Here is a 22,244-nt window from a genome sequence, read left to right on the forward strand (position 1 = left end):
TAATTGTAATTGTAATTTGAGATTGATAAAATGTGGTTTATTTTGGATTTTAGTAATTGAAAAGTAATTAAAAAATACTGATTAAAAAAATAAATGGGGCTTCTGTTGGGAAGGGGCTGCCCCATTTGTGCTTCTCCAGGGGCAGGAGAATCCCTGCAGGGCCTCTGAGGCTCCCTTTGCTTCTTATTTCAGGACCCTGCAGCTTGTTTTGGCTCCTTGACTCCTCAGGAAGGATGAAAGAGATGGATCCTGCCAAGCTAGACTGGATGGAAGGGGAAGATGGATGGTTCACCTGGTCAGGTTGTCTCCTGCATCCCTTCCCACAACCTCTGAGCGTTCCCTCCCAGGGACCTCCAAGAGATCTGGTGAGTTCCAGGGGAGTGGAGATGGGGACAATGATGGATGGACCTGGAGATGTATTGGGGCTTGCGCAGTTTGGGGGTGGGGGGAGGCAGGCAGGCAGATGGAGATGGAGAGGGGGAGCACCTTTTCAGGCTCCACCTACCTGCCTGCCTGCCCCCTTGACATCTGCAGGGAATTTGAGCTAGGAATACAGGAAAACTCCCTGGCCACCGCGATGTATTGGCAGCTCAAAAGGTCTAAAACCAGTGCTGTGATCTGAATGCCCTACCAGTGTCAGACAACTCTGTGGGATGTAAACACAGAGCAGCCAAACCCAACACTGCTAGAGAGGACATGAAGGTAACTCAGTCCTCCAGGCTTAACTTCCTGTTTACCTGGACTGAGTTGCAGGAACCAGAAGTAGGTGTGGTCTTACCTGGGAGGAAGATCCCAAAGAAGACTGCCCATTTTGCCTCGTCGTTTGAACTAGCAGGATGCTCTCTCTCTGCTTGCAGCTGAGAGAAGCAGAGGTGAAGCCTGTTCCCTTATGGAAGCAGCTTCACTGCATGTAAATACATTTATCTAAGTTTGTCTGCCTCTTTTTGCCTGTACTGTGACTCATGGATGTATGTAAGTAAACTCTATTTTATCTAATAATCAGTGTTGTATTGTATCTTTACTTTTAAGAGGGAAGAAGGGGAATATACCAGGAATATATATAAGAGGGAAGCAGTGAAGGATAGGCGTGCCTGGCGTGCTCTGGTCCATGGGATCACGAAGAGTCGGACACGACTGAACAACTGAAGAACAACATAGCTGGCTTAAGCAAGCCTATGCAAACGTTTTCTGCTGTGTTTTAAAAGGGAATGTGACTCTGCTAAATTTGGAGCTTGCTCACACAAGCTGGGATTGAGATATATAAATCATATATACTCATCCACACTCCTAAACATTCCCACAAACTCACTGATCCATCGCACAGCACTGGACTTTAGAAAGTAACCTGATCCTGCTGTGCAGATTGAACGCAGATGGGGCATCTGTGTGTTGCCTTTTCCTTTTGTATAACTTTTTTGCTTTTAAGAAAAGGATCATAGGACTAAGAAATGATACAAATATAGAATCATAGAATCATAGAGTTGGAAGAGACCCCAAGGGCCATCCAGTCCAACCCCCTGCCAAGCAGAAACACCATCAAAGCATTCCTGACAGATGGCTGTCAAGCCTCTGCTTAAAGACCTCCAAAGAAGGAGACTCCACCACACTCCTTGGCAGCAATTCCACTGTCGAACAGCTCTTACTGTCAGCTCTTACTCCTAGGCAAACCAAATTATAGTCCAAATAGTCCAAAAGCATGTCATGGATCTTTTTAGAATATTGACTTTCCATCATTTGGTGCATAAAGTCTCAGAATCAAGTATTTGTCGCCTTGTACCTTGATCTCAACTGCATATATCTCCCTTCTTCGTCTTTGATTATATTTCTCCTTAGCATAAATCACAACTCTCTTCTTGACTTTGTCCGATGAAATAAATTATTAGCCTAACTTTTTATTCTGTAGAATCCTTCTGTGGTGCCGGACTACGTGGTCTCCTATAGACAAATTAGGTCCAAATTCTTCTTTTCTAATGCGTGGTATACTCTGTGTCTCTTCGGCCTCTGGTTCAGACGGTGAACATTTCATGTCAACACTTTCAACGTCATCTTACTTTGCAGTTCCTCCCGTCACTCCTTCTAGCTCTTCTTCTTCTTCTCTTCTCCTGGGCCTGAACCCCCTGGTCCAGCTGGTACTGATATAATCTTGCAGGATCCAATGATGAACCTATGAAATCTGCTGCGTGTTTATCCAAAAAATTCTTCTTGTCTTCAAATGATCTTATTCTCACTCTTCTTTCTTTGTACTTAAAAGTTAGGCCTTCAGAAATTCCCAGCTGAAGGGATCTTTCTTGCTCATAGTTCAGTCAATAATCGTTGTAATCAAATCTCCTGTTCAAAAGTAATGTGGGATGTCCTTGTATATGATGACAGATTTCTGTTGAACCACCAGGTTATTCTTATAATGAAGGTCCAAGAATCTGGTCTCTCTGAATCTGTTCTGGAACACTACCATACAGTCATTGACTGTCTGAATTCTTTCCTTTGGCTCCAGATCTATATGGCCTTCACTATAAATGCTGCTAACTCACTTTCTTCCAGCTCCCAGAATGTGGAAAATTCCTTAATTATGTAATCTTTCAGACTTTCTTGCTCCAACTCGGAAGATTCCTCAACCTTAGGTTCGTCTCTCTCTCCTTCAATTGCAGAAAAGCAAGGGATTCTTGCACGTCTCTTTGTTGAGATTCAAGCCTCTGAATTTTTTCAGGATCAACACTTTCAATTTTATTTCCATTCAGTCTTAATTTTTTCTTTAAATTCCTCTGATTCTTTTTTAAGGACTTTAACCTCTTTCCCAATCCTATCAATTGCTGCCTTTTTTTTTTTCCTTCACCGTCTTCCGACGCTCGAATCGAATTGTCCCAATCTAGCTGTGACTCTTTGATTCACTTTGTAGTTTCCTCTGATGTTTTCTTTAATGTCACTTTGTGTATCTTTAATTCGCTTTGTATTTTCCTCTGAAAGAGCTTGCACATTGAACATTGACTTTTTTCAATAGCAGCAAGCATTTGCTCTTCAAAACTTTTTTGTAACAGAGGCTTTTCTCTTAACTTCTTCCTTAAGCTCCTCTTTTTTTACTCTTGCCCTTGTAGTTGGAGTTATCTCTTGCATTTCCCAAACACTCTGTTGCTGGAAACTCAAGGTCACCTCAGTCACAATGAGTCACAGTGAGCCAGACTCAGAACTCAAAACAGTCCTAACAGTAAACACCAGGTGGCCACAAAGCAGAATCAGAGAACAAGAGCAGAGCAGACCCAGCAAGTTCCTTTAAAACAAAAGTCCCATGCAGTTCCAGCTCCACAGTCTCGCAACAGTCTTAGGTGCTTAAAATTTTAAAAAGTCTACACTGACTTCCGGTTTCCCGCGACTCGCAACCGGCCGCGCGTCGCTGGGGCTCTCCAGACGCGCACTCGTTGTCGGTGGAAAAAAGGGGTTCGCAAGGCATCACGACCCCTAGAGGGGTCTTGGAGGGCATCCAGGACCTGAAAGGGAAGAGCCACGGCGTCGGTAGGGTCCCCGAAATCAAGACTTGGAGGTCGAGAGGGACGGGACCTGGGACGCCAAGAGCAGCTCTTCCTCCACCCGACGAGAAAGCGCGCAGTTGGCTGCAACCAGCGTGAGAATTCCAGCCGAAGTAAGACAAGCCAAAGACGGTAAAACCCCTCTGTTGCCGTGGAAGTGTACAGGGAGAGAAGCGTAGACTAAAAAACAGTCTCTGCTGGAGGATTAAAGGACAGGGGAGGGTGTTCCCTCTGTATCGTAGCGCTCTCCTGGCGATTGGAGGTGGGAAACAGAAAGTGGCATTTAATTTTGGCTGAAGGAGAAAATAATAAGTTAAGGGGTGTTATCCCAAACATAACTGTATTTTGTGCCTAATATCCAAGGCTTTCTTTGGAAGGGGTGCTGTTTTGCATCACTCCTTTCACTAAAAGTTTCTTTTCAAATGACTCTGGTTGGCGTGGTAATTTGAGTTTGCTGACTCATTGGAGCTAATGGAACTGTGATCAAAGAGAAAGGAAATGCTAGCCATTATATGAGAATGCTGTACTCCGCTACCGGAACCCTGAGATAGCGATACAAAGTGGTATAAAGAACTCCAGAATACGCATAAACGAGTCTCTATGCCACGAGAGAGGCTGGGTTTGTAAGTTTATAAGTTTGGTATTTGGGCCGAGGGCCTTCTGGCGGTTCTCTCATTGTGAGAAGCCATGCTACAGGGAACTAGGCAGAGGGCCTTCTCGGTAGTGGCACCCACCCTGTGGAATGCCCTCCCATCAGATGTCAAAGAGAACAACAACTACCAGACTTTTAAAAGACATCGTAAGGCAGCCCTGTTTAGGGAAGCTTTTAATGTTTGATGAATTATTGTATTTTACGATATTATTATTATTATTATTATTAACTTCAACTATTTGGCTGGAGACCAGCAGCATCTAGGATTCTCACATCCCCACCATGAACCATGAATGGAAGGAAATCAACTGTTTCCTCTGTGAATGTTCTTTATTTAGTCATGCCTTTTTAAACAATGACCAGATTTGTCTATACCGCTCAGGCCTTCTTTATTGTTGGCTTCAGAGTTTTTAGGGACATTGATGTAGCTTCTGTCAGAATCATAGAAGAATCATAGAAGAATCATAGAATCATAGAGTTGGAAGAGACCACAAGGGCCATCCAGTCCAACCCCCTGCCAAGCAGGAAACACCATCAAAGCATGCCTGACAGATGGCTGTCAAGCCTCTGCTTAAAGACCTCCAAAGAAGGAGACTCCACCACACTCCTTGGCAGCAAATTCCACTGTCGAACAGCTCTTACTGTCAGGAAGTTCTTCCTAATGTTTAGGTGGAATCTTCTTTCTTGTAGTTTGAATCCATTGCCCCGTGTCCGCTTCTCTGGAGCAGCAGAAAACAACCTTTTGCCCTCCTCTATATGACATCCTTTTATATATTTGAACATGGCTATCAGATCACCCCTTAACCTTCTCTTCTCCAGGCTAAACATACCCAGCTCCCTAACCCATTCCTCATAAGGCATCGTTTCCAGGCCTTTGACCATTTTGGTTGCCCTCCTCTGGACACGTTCCAGCTTGTCAGTATCCTTCTTGAACTGTGGTGCCCAGAACTGTACACAGTATTCCAGGTGAGGTCTGACCAGAGCAGAATATAGTGGTACTATTACTTCCCTTGATCTAGATGCTATACTCCTATTGATGCAGCCCAGAATTGCATTGGCTTTTTTAGCTGCTGCATCACACTGTTGACTCATGTCACGTTTATGGTCTACCAAGACTCCTAGATCCTTTTCACATGTACTGCTCTCAAGCCAGGGGTCACCCATCCTGTATTTGTGCCTTTCATTTTTTTTGCCCAAGTGTAGTACTTTACATTTCTCCTTGTTAAAATTCATCTTGTTTGCTTTGGCCCAGTTCTCTAGTCTGTTAAGGTCATTTTGAAGTGTGATCCTGTCCTCTGGGGTATTAGCCACCCCTCCTAATTTGGTGTCATCTGCAAACTTGATCAGGATACCCTCAAGCCCATCATCCAAGTCATTGATGAAGATGTTGAATAAGACTGGGCCCAAGACAGAACCCTGTGGCACCCCACTAGTCACTTCTCTCCAGGATGAAGAGGAGCCATTAATGAGTACCCTTTGGGTTCGGTCAGTCAGCCAGTTACAAATCCACTGAATGGTAGCATTGTCTAGTCCGCATTTTACCAGCTTCTTTACGAGAATATCATGGGGCACCTTGTCAAAGGCCTTGCTGAAGTCAAGATAGGCTACATCCACAGCATTCCCTTCATCTACCAGGCTTGTAATTCTGTCAAAAAATGAGATCAGATTGGTCTGACATGACTTATTTTTCAGAAACCCATGCTGACTTTTAGTGCTCACAGACCGTTTGCTTAATGATCTGCTCTAGAATCTTTCCTGGTATTGATGTCAGGCTGACTGGGCAGTAATTGTTTGGGTCTTCTCTTTCCCCCTTTTTGAAAATAGGGACAACATTTGCCCTCCTCCAGTCTGCCGGTACTTCCCCAGTTCTCCAGGAATTCTCAAAGATTACTGCCAGTGGTTCTGAAATCACCTCTGCTAGTTCTTTTAATACTCTTGGATGTAGTTCATCTGGCCCTGGAGACTTGAATACATCTAAACTAGCCAAGTATTCTTGTATTACCTCCTTACTTATTCCGGGCTGTGTTTCCCCTGCTGAATCATCTGCCCCATATTCTTCAGGTTGGGCATTGTTTTCTTTTTTTGAGAAGACTGAGGCAAAGAAGGCATTGAGGAGTTCTGGTTAAGAGTGGTAGACTCATAATCTGGGGAACCGGGTTCGCGTCTCCGCTCCTCCACATGCAGCTGCTGGGTGACCTTGGGCTAGTCACACTTCTCTGAAGTCTCTCAGCCCCACTCACCTCACAGAGTGTTTGTTGTGGGGGAGGAAGGGAAAGGAGAATGTTAGCCGCTTTGAGACTCCTTCGGGTAGTGATAAAGCGGGATATCAAATCCAAACTCTTCTTCTTCTTCTCTTCTTCTTCTTCTTCTTCTTCTTCTTCTTCTTCTTCTTCTTCTTCTTCTTCTCTGTCTCCTGTTCGCATTTCACCATCTTCTCCTCTAAGTGACCCCACTGTTTCATTGTTCTTCCTTTTGCTACGGACATACCCATAAAAGCCCTTTTTATTGCTTTTAACCTCTCTAGCAAGCCTGAGTTCATTCTGTGCTTTAGCTTTTCTGACTTTGTCTCTACACTTGCTGGCTATTTGTTTGAATTCCTCTCTGGTGACTTCCCCCTTTTTCCATTTTTTGTACATATCCCTTTTAAATCTAAAATCAGTTAAAAGTTCTTTAGATAGCCACCCTGGCTTCTTTAGGCACCTTCCATGTTTTCGTCTCATTGGTACTGCTTGAAGTTGTGCTTTTAATATCTCCCTTTTAACAAACTCCCATCCATCATGAACTCCCTTCCCTTTTAGTATTACTGACCATGGGATCACTCCCAGCATTTCCCTAAATTTTCTGAAGTCAGCTTTCTTAAAGTCTAGAATTTGTCTTAGTATGCTTGGTTGCTCCTTTCCGCTGTATAATAAACTCCAGAAGAGCATGATCACTCCCACCTAATGATCCTGCCACTTCTACCCCACTTACCAAGTCATCACTATTGGTTAAGACCAGATCTAAAATGGCTGATCCTCTTGTTGCTTCTCCCACTTTCTGGACAATGAAATTGTCTGCAAGGCCAGTGAGGAATCTGTTCGACCTTGTGCTCTTGGCTGAGTTTGACATCCAACAAATATCAGGATAGTTGAAATCCCCCATTACTACTATCTCACTTCCTTTTGAATACTTGGTCATCTGTTCCAGGAAAGCATCATCTGTGTCCTCAGTTTGGCTTGGCGATCTGTAGTAAACTCCCACAATGAGATCACTGGTATTTTTCTCTCCCTTAATTTTGACCCAGATACTCTCAGTTTGGTTTTGAAGTTTTAAATCCTGGATCTCTTCACAGGTATACACATCCCTGACATATAATGCCACCCCTCCTCCTTTCCTGTTTGGTCTATTTCTCTGAAATAGATTGTATCCCTCTATTACTACATTCCAATCATGAGACTCATCCCACCAGGTTTCAGTGATGCCTATTATGTCATATTTAGTTTGGTGTACCAAGAGCTCAAGTTCATCTTGTTTATTTTCCATGCTCTGTGCATTAGTATACAGACATTGAAGACCATTGATCATTCCCCCTAGTCTCTTATTTAAGGATTTTTCCTTCCCACTACTAGGTCTGCATGCTGTTTGCTCCATTTGGTTCTTGACATTTGGATGATCATCTTCAGCACTTGATAGACTCCTACCTTCAGGACCACTATCTCCCTCCCCCACATAAGTCAGTTTAAAGCCCTCCTGATGAGGTTTTTGAGATTGTTGGCGAAAACATTCCTCCGAACCTTTGTGAGGTGCAGCCCATCTCTTGCCAGAAGTCCATCTTCAAGAAACTTCAGACCGTGATCTAAGAATCCAAACCGTTCCTGCTGGCACCATTTGTGAAGCCAGGTGTTCACTTCCCCTATTTTCCTCTCTCTCCCTGGGCCACGCCGTTCAACTGGGAGGACAGATGAGATGACGATTTGTGCGTTTAATTGCTTCAACTTCCTGCCCAGAGCCTCATAATCACTTTTGATCTTCTGGAGGCTGTGGCTTGCAGTGTCATTGGTTCCCACATGGACCAAAAGGAAGGGGTATTTGTCAGTGGGTTTTATGATTCCTTGCAGCTGCTCTGTTACATCTTGGATCTTGGCCCCGGGGAGACAGCACACCTCTCGAGACATCTTGTCAGGCCCACAGATCACCGCTTCTGTACCCCTCAGTAAGGAATCTCCTATCACCACTACACGCCTCCTCTTAGGCTTGGTTGGGATTCTTCCATGTGCAGTCTTCCCTTCCAAAGTCTTTTGCACAATCCCGGAGGACTGACTGTGCTGCTCATCTTCATATTCCTCATCAACTGTGATGAGGGAGAGGTCCTCAAATGAAGTCTGTTCTTCATCCTCCATGCCAAGGGAGAGCACATCAAAACGATTGCGTAGCTCCAAACACTCAGAGCGATCCCTGGGCTTTCTACTTCTTTGAGTCACGTTCCTCCATACATCTGGCTCCTGTGTTGGGGAACTGTCCTCCTCCTCAGGGGTGTGCCCTGACTCCCCCTTGGTGCAGACAGTGTGTTCTGCTGTATCCATGAAAAGCTCCAGTTCCTTAATTTTCTGAAGTGTAGATATACGGGCCTCAAGTTGCTGGACCTTGTCTTCTAGTAGGGCAACCAACTTGCAATTGCTGCAGGTGTAGCTGCCTACATCCTTTGGCAAGAAGACAAACATTGTGCAGGAATTGCAGGTGACTACGGTTGTCCCCTCACCCTCCATCCTGAACAGCTTGAAGTCAGGACAAAAAGGAAACCTAGGACTGCCCCAATAAACGCTTGAGACCAGTTACCCTTTATCTAAAGGATGGGTCAAACTGCGCGCGCCAATAGGCGCGCGCCGCTGCCCTCCAGGCACTGACTAGCTCCGCCCACAGCTAGTCTTAATCACAAACCAACTTAATCACACACAGCCAGAAACAAACAGCCAGAAACAAACACACACACAAGCCTGGATAGTCCCACAATTCCCAGAGGCGGAAGCCCTAGAAAACAAGCACACAAACAAATAAGGAACAATTAAGCACACAAACTTAATCACACACAGCCCCAAAAAGACAAACCCACAAAACCTACAGAGTGTCCCTGAAGCTCAGGTCACCTTGTGCTCCCTCCTCAACTGCTGCCCTCCAGGCACTGACTAGCTCCGCCCACAGCTAGTCTTAATCACAAACCAACTTAATCACACACAGCCAGAAACAAACAGCCAGAAACAAACACACACACAAGCCTGGATAGTCCCACAATTCCCAGAGGCGGAAGCCCTTGTGCTCCCTGCTCAACTGCTGCCCTCCAGGCACTGACTAGCTCCGCCCACAGCTACTCTTAATCACAAACCAACTTAATCACACACAGGCAGAAACAAACAGCCAGAAACAAACAAACGACAGGTTTGTTGTTTTTGCTTCTGTTTGCATTTGATTGACCAAAGAGATTACTGACTTCGGAGATGGCGTGGATTCCAGGATAGAGCCAAAACAAAATCCATTCCAGATGAAAGCCAAGCAATATGTCAGTAAATACCAGCCAACAAAGGCAGTGAAAACTATAGAAAGGCCCAACATCTAACAATTTTTGGTTCTTCCTCTTTCACAAGCATTCATTAACATTGTTAAAAAATTTAGAGCTCCCATTTCTTCCTGAGGCTCTAATTAGCTTCTCTCTTCATTGCAGATGGTGATGAACTGGAAGGGAACAAAAAGGGGGACCACAACAGAATCCACATAGCGGAGAAGTCAAATAAATATTCAGAGTGTGGAGAAAACATCGGTCATTCCTCCCAGTCCACCTCCCATCAAAGAAAGAGCTTCGTTCAGAGAGATAGCATCACTTCACACAAAAGAACAAAGAGTAGGCAGAAATTGTATCAGTGCAGAGAATGTGGAAAGAGCTTCAGTGAAAGGTCCAAGCTCACTTCCCATCAAAGGGTTCATACAGGGGAGAAACCCTATCAGTGCTTGGAATGTGGGAAGAGCTTCAGTCACAGCACAACTCTCACTTGCCATCAAAGAATTCATACAGGGGAAAACCCTATCAGTGCTTAGAATGTGGAAAGAGCTTCAGTCACAGCACGACTCTCACTTACCATCGAAGAATTCATACAGGGGAGAAACCCTATCAGTGCTTGGAATGTGGGAAGAGCTTTCGTGAGAAAGGCGATCTCGCTTTGCATAGAAGAGTACATACAGGGGAGAAACCCTATCAGTGCCTGGAATGTGGGAAGAGCTTCAGTCGAAAGGACAGTCTCACATCCCATGAAAGAACTCATACAGGGGAGAAACCCTATCAGTGCTTTGAATGTGGAAAGAGCTTCAGTCACCGCCAGAATCTGACTTGCCATCAAAGAATTCATACAAGAGAGAAACCCTATCAATGCTTGCAGTGTGGAAAGAGCTTCAGTCGAAAAGACAGTCTCACTTCCCATCAAAGAACTCATACAGGGGAGAAACCCTATCAATGCTTAGAATGTGGAAAGTACTTTAGTCAAAGTGCACACCTGACTTCCCATCAAAGAATTCATACAGGGGAGAAACTGTATCAGTGCTTCGAATGTGGGAAGAGCTTCAGGCGGAAGGACAGTCTCACTTCCCATCAAAGATTTCATAGAGGGCAGAAACCCTATCACTGCCTGGAATGTGGAAAGAGCTTCAGTAAAATGGTGAGTCTCACTTCCCATCAAAGAATTCATACAGGAGAGAAACCTTTTCAGTGCTTGCAGTGTGGAAAGAGCTTCATTCAGAAGAAGAATCTCACTTCCCATCAAAGAATTCATACGGGAGAGAAACCATATCAGTGCTTTGAATGTGGAAAGAGCTTCAGTAAGATGGTGAGTCTCACTTCCCATCAAAGAATTCATACAGGAGAGAAACCTTTTCAGTGCTTGCAGTGTGGAAAGAGCTTCATTCAGAAGAAGACTCTCACTTCCCATCAAAGAATTCATACGGGAGAGAAACCCTATCAGTGCTTCGAATGTGGAAAGAGCTTCTGGGAGGGGACCAAGCTCACTTCCCATCAAAGAATTCATACAGGCGAGAAACCCTATCAATGCCTGGAATGTGGGAAGAGCTTCAGTCTCAGGCACAGTCTCACTTCCCATCAAAGAATTCATACAGGGGAGAAACCCTATCAGTGCTTGCAATGTGGAAAGAGCTTCAGTCAGAGCTGCTCTCTCACTTCCCATGAAAGAACTCATACAGGGGAGAAACCCTATCAGTGCTTGGAATGTGGAAAGAGCTTCCAGGAGGGGAGCTCACTTCCCATCAAAGAATTCATACAGGAGAGAAACCCTATCAGTGCTTGGAATGTGGAAAGAGCTTCAGTCAGAGCTGCTCTCTCAGTTATCATAAAAGAATTCATACTGGGGAGAAACCCTATCAGTGCTTTGAATGCGGGAGGAGCTTCCGGGATTGGACCAAGCTCACTTCCCATCAAAGAATTCATACAGGAGAGAAACCCTATCAGTGCTTGGAATGTGGAAAGAGCTTTAGTCAGAGCTGCTCTCTCACTTATCATAAAAGAATTCATACCGGGGAGAAACCCTATCAGTGCTTTGAATGCGGGAAGAGCTTCCGGGAGGGGACCAAGCTCACTTCCCATCAAAGAATTCATACAGGAGAGAAACCCTATCAGTGCTTGGAATGTGGAAAAAGCTTCAGTCACAGCCACCATCTGACTTCCCATCGAAGAATTCATACGGGGAGAAGCCCTATCAGTGCTTAGAATGTGGAAAAAGCTTCAGTCATAATGCCTATCTCACTTCTCATCAAAGAATTCATACAGGGTAGAAACCTTATCACTGCTTGAAATGTGGAAAGAGCTTTCGTCTGAGTGCTGATCTCACTTCCCATCAAAGAATTCATACAGGGGAGAAACCATATCGATGCCTGGAATGTGGAAAGAGCTTTAGTCTCAGGCACAGTCTCAATTCCCATCAAAGAATTCATACAGGGGAGAAACCCTATCAGTGCTTGGAATGTGGAAAAAGCTTCAGTCGGAAGAATATTCTCACTTGCCATCAAAGAATTCATACAGGGGGGAAACCATATCACTGCTTTGAATGTGGAAAGAGCTTCAGTCAAAGTACGACTTTTGCTTCCCATCAAAGAATTCATACAGGGGAGAAACCCTATCAGTGCTTGGAATGTGGAAAGAGCTTCAGTCGGAATGATAGTCTCACTTCCCATCAAAGAATTCATACAAGAGAGAAAACGTCTTAGTGCTTGGAATGTGGGAAAAGATTCAGTCATGGCCCACCAAATAATTCATACAGGGTTGAAAGCATATCAGCACATGGAATGTGTATAAAATTTCACTTGTTAAAAAGTCAATTGAGGATCTCACAGCAGGGTGTATTATAGAATTATAGATTCAGAATCTAGTCCAACCCCCTGCACATATCTCATTTCAAGCATCCATGACAGATTGCCATCCAACTTGTTCTTAAAACCCCCAATGAAGGTCCATCCCCTTCTGCGAGAGTTCCTTTTCACTGTCAGCTCTTACTATCAGAGAGAAAATATAAAATAGACTTTGGAGAAGACTTCCGGTGTGATGGCCTATTGCGTTTGGCTGCTTTCCCAGGACACCGGACCCCAGTCATGCAATTGAACAAGGTGAATCTGGGGGTAATTATCCCTGTTGAACCCCGCGGGGATGGGGCGGATGTGCCTTCACCCACAGGTTGTCCAATATCTGCTGCTTGCTACAGTGGAATGCATTGGCGCTGGGTGTTTAGCATTGTACGAATTGGAAACTCCAATGCCAACGCCATGAGTGGGAGCATTCCTGTTTTTCAACAAAGATTTGAATTCGGACTTTGAAAGGACTTTCCTCGCTCTGCTACATCCGTTCCGTCCCCCACAACAAACACTCTGTGAGGTGAGTGGGGCTGAGAGACTTCAGAGAAGTGTGACTAGCCCAAGGTCACCCAGCAGCTGCATGTGGAGGAGTGGAGATGCGAACCCAGTTCACCAGATTATGAGTCTACCGCTCTTAACCACTACAGCACACTGGCTTACAATCTATTTGGGGGGGGGGAACCCAAAGAGACTTGGAATCATTGGCAGGATTTGAATAAACGTACACAATTTTATTAGCACAAAAATGATTTGGAACAATTTTGTTCAGTCGTTCAGTCATGTCCGACTCTTCGTGACCCCGTGGACCAGAGCACGCCCGGCACACCTATCTTTCACTGCCTCCCGCAGTTTGACCAAACTCATGCTAGTCGCTTCAAGAACAATACGAAAGTAATATTTACAACTGTACAACATGCAGAAACAATATGAATTAATACAACACTTAAGGGAGCTGGGGTATGTCTGGGAGGGGGGAGGGGAGGGAGGGGGGAGGGGGAAATGTAATTGACTGTACTGCTGATAATTTGTATAGATTTTGTATTTGTTTCTTTAATAAAAAAACTATATAATATATATATATATATATATATATATATATATAAAAAATTGGTATGATATTGGGAATAAATCAGAGAAAGAAAGGCAGGAACAAGAAACAAACAAACAAACAAACAAAAAATTATCCTGGCCAGCCAGAACATTATTTTATTGTTTGTATTATAATGTTTGGTATTATATCAATTGGAGAATTATTAATGAAAAATTAATAATAAAAAAGACTTTGGAGAATTAGAGGGAACATGACAAGCAGGAGGAGGAGGGAGGGGGAGGAGTAAAGGGACAAAAGAAGAGGCAGGAACAAGAAACATATTCTTGTAGCCCAGTCCAACCTTGTGCAGGTCTACAATCTTGTCCCTGACATCCTTGGACAGCTCTTTGGTCTTGGTCATGGTGGCTAGTTTGGAAATCTGCTGGATTGATTGCTTCTGTCGACAGGTGTCTTTTATACAGGTACTGTAATGAGCTGGGATTACAGGTAAGACCTCTCCCTCACAGCAGGTGCTTCTGTACCAGATAGCCTGACATCTGGTTGGTTGACAGAGGATCGAATCTGGCTGGTTGTAAAGGGATTTAATACTTATTTCACTCATTATAATGCACATCAATTTCTGACTTTTGTCTTCTGGCTTTCTCTGTTCTTCTGTCAAGAGACTCTCAACATTCGGGGACAAATGAGGGATTGTCAGTCATTGGGTGTCTTGTACTACTAACAGAGAACAAATCCTTTTTGTCTGACTGTAATAAAATCCTTACCATACTGCCAGGTACTTGTAACACCTTCTGGAAAAAAGATAGCAGAGAGACTGTGGGTTTTGATCAACAAGAAATGGAAATTTGTCCTATCTCTAAAGAGGCTACTTCTCTCAAGCTACCCTAAGCCTTTGGGAATTTTGTCACAAGAGCTTTTTGGCAAGTGGACCTGCTGCTCACCAACTTTTGTGTTGCTTTCAGCGTTCTATTTGATTGTTTTATTGTCGTGATATTGTCATAAATCACTTGGAGGCTTTTTTAAAAATATATCAGTGGTGTATATTTTAAGAAGGACTGCCACATGGAAGACGGGGGGAGCTTGTTTTCTCCTGCTCTGGAGGGGAAGACTCTTGAGCTACAGACGCCTAACTTGGAAGAAGAAGAAGAAGAAGAGTTTGGATTAGATATCCCGCTTTTCACTACCCGAAGGAGTCTCAAAGCGGCTAACATTCTCCTTTCCCTTCCTCCCCCACAACAAACACTCTGTGAGGTGAGTGGGGCTGAGAGACTTCAAAGAAGTGTGACTGGCCCAAGGTCACCCAGCAGCTGCATGTGGAGGAGCAGAGACACGAACCCGGTTCCCCAGATTACGAGTCTACCGCTCTTAACCACTACACCACACTGTATCCTGAACTGCGGGATCTTCCTGTTTGCTGCTAGGATTCTCCTTGTGTTCATGAAAATGCGCTCTGGGATCTTGCAGCCTGGATCTCTCCTCGGATCTCTGATTCCTGTTCATCCCTGGTGCCTTCTCTTCCTAGGGAACGTTCAAAGCAGAGATCCAAACATGCATTGCAGAATACTAATGGGGAACCTGTCTCCCTTGCGGTTGGTCTGCATCAAAGTGGGTTCCTTGTTGCAGATGGAGCCCCTTAGCGCAGGCGCAGAAGGAGGAAAACTGCAGGCAGGCAGAGGAAGGGGTGGGCTCCGTGCCTTCAGCTTGCCAAGGGTTAAAAGGAGCAGAGCTGGATTCCTAGAGAGGAGAGGAAGTGAAGGGGGAGGGGCAAGGTCCTCCATGGCTAAATTCCCTCCCTCCCTCCCACATCCCTTCCTGCGAGAGGAGAGGAGGCTGCTTTCTTCTTTCTCCTTTGCAAAAACTTCCTTGGTGCTCCTCCAGGAATCTGGTGAGTGTCCTCTCTCTTCCCCCTGAGGGTGCCATGGGGAGAAGGGGGTCCCAGGGGTGCCTGGGGGTCCCTGTTCAGAGATCATGCATGTTCTTCCTTTGGATCCAGATGCTGCCTTCCTTTTGGGGGAGGGGGCTTTGGGTCAAGGAAAACTGGGCAGGCAAAGAAACCCCCTTCATGGATGGATAAGTCACATTTGTGAACAGAGGCTGCAGCCAGAGGGGGTCATTTTCACACGGGGGGGGGGAGCACAGGGAGAAGCAAAGCGCGTCTGCATCTGCAGCAGCAAAACGGGACCACTTCCTTTGTCCCCATTCCAACTTTGTTCTGTCCAGGAAAGGAGTGGCTACCAAGGGGGGAGTCTGGGATGTGGCAGCCATAATCCCTGAAACTGGGATCGGGTCCACAGCAGCCTCTTGCACTAGAAGTAATCCTGGCAAATGGGTGTCAGACAGGCAGTCCTCCCATGGAGACTGGCAGACCCTCCGGGAATGGATGAGGAACTGGGAGGGGGGCAAAGAGGTTTGATTAGCTTTGCCGGAGAAAGCAGGAACTTGTAAGGAATTCTTTTGTTTTACTTGATGGGTGTGAGGTGGAGGCCAAGGGAAGGATGCTTCTCCCATGTGGTGGGTGAAAGTCTTGTTGCAACAGTCCTTTATAATAAAGAGCAGACCTACTGGCTGCTGTTTTGCTGCTCCATTCCTGGCTGGTGTCTTTCTTTGGTAATCCAGGTGAGCCCAAAGATTTTCCTAAAACAGAGTCAAAGTCCGCTGGGGGCTCCTCACGGGCCCCTGGCACCCGGCACAGTTATTTGAAATAGATAGATAGGTAATTGACGTAGGTGATACATAGATATAAAAGAGCTGCCGAATGAGCCTCGCTCTGATTGGCTGCCTAGCCAGCAGGAGGCGGAGCCAGCACTTTTGGCAGGAAAATGATGAAAGGAGCCTTTCTGAGGGAGAGAGAAAGGGGGGTTGGGAGAGGGATGGTCTGAGGGGGGACCTTGGAGGAGAATCTCTCTGGCCAGAGGAAGGAGCCTCTCTGCTGGGAGAGGAGTCAGGCGGGAGTTTAACAGGAGAAGCTGTGGGGAGGCAGGCGGAAGCGGGGGCTTCTTCCAGTCCAGGGTGGGGTGGGGGAAGAGATTTGAGGGAAAGAAGACCCCCCCCAAAAAGTGAGAACAAGGGGACTCCCTGGGTCTGTGAGGCTGACTGGAAATCCCTCTGGAGCGGCTGAGAGAGGGGGGAGCAGAGGAAAAGGGCCCCTCGCTCAGGAACCCCCAAGTCTGAATCCGCAGGGCAGTGTCCAGAGCATTGAATGGGGACATTGGAGGCTTGAGGTGGGATCGGCTGGAGGGCCATTATAAATTATCATAAAGAGTTACCCAATATAGTAGGTGAAGAATCAACATATATGTTTTTGGGTACACCTAGACATTAGATAACTATAGATGGAATTGTTAACTCTGATCATGATATAGTGTATATTATTATTATTATACTACTACTACTACTTAGTGTTGTTCAATAATAAAACTGATCTTTTGAAAAGAAAAATATGTTTAAAATAATAATAGTAAGCAACTGTGAGGTTGGACCCCGAGGGACATCTATTCCCACCCCCTGCAATGCAGGGATCTCAGCTAAAGAATCCCTGACATTTGGCCTTCCAGCCTCCATTTGGAAAACCTCCAAGGAAAGCAACTCTGTCCCTGGAGGTTTATAAACAGTGATTGGGGAAGGAGTATATCAAGGGGTGTGTCTGAAAGCATAGACAGTTCCTGTGTCCCTGAGTCACGTCAACCACACACCCTTGGTCTTGTCTGGGTTTCATCCCACTATGGGGCAAGTAGGCATTATGATTGAGATGGTTATCTGTCTGCCACTCTCGGGTCATGACTCTTGGGAAGGCCCTGAGCATAAGTGATTATGAAAGCAAAACCTAGCCTTTTGTCCTCCAGATGCAGCCCACCAGATATTCCACCTTGAGTTGAATTTATGGGCAGAGAAGCCCCCCTCCTCCCACCACCAGCAGGTTACTGAACTCTCTTTGGAGATGAAAAGCTTCCCCAAGCAACCCTGTAACTCTTAAGAGCCACCCCCTCTCTGGGGGGAGGAAGGCCCAGTGGGGGTCTAACCACTTTTATCTCTACAGCACTAGACCACATTACAAGAGCTTCAACCACTTGCAACTCGTTCGCAATTGCCTTCCTACTCAAGCTAAGGAGAGCCTCTCTATTGTTGGAAGAATGAAGAATCAACATGGATAAAGTATAGATCACATACAGGAAATATATGGGGTACAGAAGTCCTCTTGCAGAAATAAAATTATTAAATGTGTAAGTACAAATGGAAGTCAAAAACACTGCAGCTGCTGATAAGGGATTAAGATCAAGACTGAATGTAATTGGATAAATTAAGACTTTGATGGCAGGATGAAACAAAATTATCTCGCCTTGAACGCTAGCACGCGGAAGGCCACACAACATGTATAATTGACTTCATAATTTATTTTAATTGTAATTGTAATTTGAGATTGATAAAATGTGGTTTATTTCGGATTTTAGTAATTGAAAAGTAATTAAAAAATACTGATTAAAATAAATAAATGGGGCTTCTGTTGGGAAGGGGCTGCCCCATTTGTGCTTCTCCAGGGGCAGGAGAATATCTAGGGCAGGAGAATCCCTGCAGGGCCTCTGAGGCTCCCTTTGCTTCTTCCCAGGACCCTGCAGCTTGTTTTGGCTCCTTGACACCTCAGGAAGGATGAAAGAGACGGATCCTGCCAAGCTAGACTGGATGGAAGGGGGAAGATGGATGGTTGACCTGGTCAGGTTGTCTCCTGCATCCCTTCCCACAACCTCTGAGCGTTGCCTCCCAGGGAACTCCAAGAGATCTGGTGAGTTCCAGGGGAGTGGAGATGGGGACAATGATGGATGGAACTGGAGAGGTATTGGGGCTTGCTCAGTTTGGGGGTGGGGGGGCAGGCAGGAAGATGGATATGGAGAAGGGGAGCACCTTTTCAGGCTCCACCTACCTGCCTGCCTGCCCCTTTGACATCTGCAGGGAATTTGAGCTAGGAATAGAGCAAAACTCCCCGGCCACCGCGATGTATTGGCAGCCCAAAAGGTCTAAAACCAGTGCTGTGATCTGAATGCCCTACCAGTGTCAGACAACTCACTGATCCATCGCGCAGCACTGGACTTTAGAAAGTAACCTGATCCTGCTGTGCAGATTGAACGCAGATGGGACATCCGTGTGTTGCCTTTTCCTTTTGTATAACTTTTATTTGCTTTTAAGAAAAAGGATCATAGGACTAAGAAATGATACAAATATAGAATCCTAGAGTTGGAAGAGACCCCAAGGGCCATCCAGTCCAACCCCTGCCAGCAGCAGGAAACACCACCAAAGCATTCCTGACAGATGGCTGTCAAGCCTCCGCTTAAAGACCTCCAAAGAAGGAGACTCCACCACACACCTTAGCGGCAAATTCCACTGTCAAACAGCTCTTACTGTCAGGAAGTTCTTCCTAATGGTTAGGTGGAATCTTCTTTCTTGTAGTTTGAATCCATTGCCCCATGTCCGCTTCTCTGGAGCAGCAGAAAACAACCTGTCTCCCTCCTCATATGACATCACTCTATATTTGAACATGGCTTTCATATCACCCCTTAACCTTCGCTTCTCCAGGCTAAACATACCCAGCTCCCTAAGCCGTTCCTCATAAGGCATCGTTTCCAGGCCTTTGACCATTTTGGTTGCCCTCTTCTGGACACATTCCAGCTTGTCAGTATCCTTCTTGAACTGTGGTGCCCAGAACTGGACACAGTATTCCAGGTGAGGTCTGACCAGAGCAGAATATAGTGGTACTATTACTTCCCTTGATCTAGATCAGGGGTCTGCAACCTTTAAGACAAAAAGAGCCACTTGGACCCGTTTCTGAAGAAAAAAAAAGAAACTGGTTTGAACACTATGAACTACTACAGCCACTATGAACTACTACAGCCACCTGTATGCAAGCCAGCACAAACATCACAGGCTTCTCTGGTGCAATTCTGTGCTTTATTTAGCAAGAGAGGAGGTTGGAAGAGGTGAGCATAGCCTCTGGTCTGGAATATTAAGGGTAAAAGACACTAAGATTATTGTAAAAGCCAGCAGTCTTCAATTAGACATGGGACAAACATTTAACACAAGTGTGCAGTTGAGGACTCATTTTTTAAAACAACAACAACAAATCAAATCAAATTTGTATGCTGTTGCAACCCACATTGGATCAGGCTGTGACCTGGTAGTGGTCCCCAGGTTGGATAAAAATGAATGATTTAAAAATAAAAAAAAAAATGGATTTTTTTATTTAAATCAGATTTTTTTATTTAAATCAGATTTTTTAAATTTAAATCGGATTTTAAAAATAAAATGCAGTGTTATATTTGTTTTAAATGTCGCAGTGGTTTTGCGGCTCCCAGTTTTTTTTTTTCTTCAGAAACGGGTCCAAGTGGCTCTTTTTGTCTTAAAGGTTGCAGACCCCTGATTTAGACCAACCAGATTGAGGCAACAGCTGATGGGGAGTGTGCAGGTGAAGATGTTGCTGTTTGTTTCACAGATGAGACGTGGACTTTGCTGGATCCTGACCAGAGACCTCAGCATAAGGAAGTCAAGGAGGAGAATCGTGTGATGATGGACCCTCTTGGTAAAACTCCCCATTGGATCATAAGATTAGTTTTGAAATTCCATACATACCTCTATTTGATGGTCCAGCGCCGAGGGCCTTCTGGTGGTTCTCTCATTGTGAGAAGCCATGCTACAGGGAACTAGGCAGAGGGCCTTCTCGGTAGTGGCACCCACCCTGTGGAATGCCCTTCCACCAGATGTCAAGGAGAACAACAACTACCAGACTTTTAAAAGACATCTTAAGGCAGCCCTGTTTAGGGAAGCTTTTAATGTTTGATGAATTATTGTATTTTATGATTTCATTATTATTATGAACTTCAACTATTTGGATGGAGACCAGTAGCATCTGGGATTCTCACATCCCCACCATGAACCATGAATGGAAGGAAATCAACTGTTTCCTCTGTGAATGTTCTTTATTTAGTCATGCCTTTTTCAACAATGACCAGATTTGTCTATACCGCTCAGGCCTTCTTTATTGTTGACTTCAGAGTTTTTAGGGACATTGAGGTAGCTTCTGTCAGGTTTGTTGTTTTTGCTTCTGTTTGCATTTGATTGACCAGAGATGACTGACCTCAGAGATGGAGTGGATTCCAGGATTGAGCAAGAACAAAATCCATTCCAGATAAAAGCCAAGCAATATGTCAGTAAATACCAGCCAACAAAGGCAGTGAAAACTAGAAAGGCCCAACATCTAACAATTTTTGGTTCTTCCTCTTTCATAAGCATTCATTAACATTGTTAAAAAATCTAGGGCTCCCATTTCTTCCTGTGGCTCTAATTAGCTTTTCTCTTCATTGCAGATAGTGATGAACTGGAAGGGAACAACAAGGGGGACCACAACAGAATCCACATAGCGGAGAAGTCAAATAAATATTCAGAGTGTGGAGAGAACATCGGTCATTCCTCCCAGTCCACCTCCCATCAAAGAAAGAGCTTCGTTCAGAGAGATAGCATCACTTCACACAAAGAACAAGGAGTAGGGAGAAATTGTATCAGTGCAGAGAATGTGGAAAGAGCTTCAGTGAAAGGTCCAACCTCACTTCCCATCAAAGGGTTCATACAGGGGAGAAACCCTATCAGTGCCTGGAATGTGGGAAGAGCTTCAGTCGAAAGTACAGTCTCACATCCCATGAAAGAACTCATACAGGGGAGAAACCCTATCAGTGCTTTGAATGTGGAAAGAGCTTCAGTCATAGCACGACTCTCATTTGCCATCAAAGAATTCATACAGGAGAGAAACCCTATCAATGCTTGCAGTGTGGAAAGAGCTTCAGTCGAAAAGACAGTCTCACTTCCCATCAAAGAACTCATACAGGGGAGAAACCCTATCAATGCTTAGAATGTGGAAAGTACTTTAGTCAAAGTGCACATCTGACTTCCCATCAAATAATTCATACAGGGGAGAAACTCTATCAGTGCTTCGAATGTGGGAAGAGCTTCAGGCGGAAGGACAGTCTCACTTCCCATCAAAGATTTCATAGAGGGCAGAAACCCTATCACTGCCTGGAATGTAGAAAGAGCTTCAGTAAGATGGTGAGTCTCACTTCCCATCAAAGAATTCATACAGGAGAGAAACCTTTTCAGTGCTTGCAGTGTGGAAAGAGCTTCATTCAGAAGAAGAATCTCACTTCCCATCAAAGAATTCATACGGGGGAGAAACCCTATCAGTGCTTCGAATGTGGAAAGAGCTTCAGAATTGGCTCCTCTCTCACTTCCCATCAAAGAATTCATAAGGGGGAGAAACCCTATCAGTGCTTTGAATGCAGAAAGTGCTTTAGTCAAAGTGCTCATCTCACTTCCCATCAAAGAATTCATACAGGAGAGAAACCCTATCAATGCTTGCAGTGTGGAAAGAGCTTCAGTCGAAAAGACAGTCTCACTTCCCATCAAAGAACTCATACAGGGGAGAAACCCTATTTAAAAAGACTTTGGAGAAGACTTCCAGTGTGATCGCCATGGCGTTTGGCTGTTTTCCCAGGACACCGGACCAATTGTGCAATTAAACAAGGTTAATCTGGGGGTAATTATCGCTGTCGTATGTACAATTTGTCCGTTAACTTTGCTAGTTCTGCATAGTTCATCAGTTTTTCTTGCC

General features: G+C 44.9%; 1 pseudogene; it reads left to right on the plus strand.

The window, feature by feature from the left end:
• Positions 1–270: 270 nt before the first annotated feature.
• Positions 271–22,042, plus strand: LOC117042266 (annotated as a pseudogene).
• Positions 22,043–22,244: the final 202 nt, after the last annotated feature.

This window comes from Lacerta agilis, chromosome 2, assembly GCF_009819535.1.
Source record: "Lacerta agilis isolate rLacAgi1 chromosome 2, rLacAgi1.pri, whole genome shotgun sequence".
NCBI lineage: Eukaryota > Metazoa > Chordata > Lepidosauria > Squamata > Lacertidae > Lacerta > Lacerta agilis.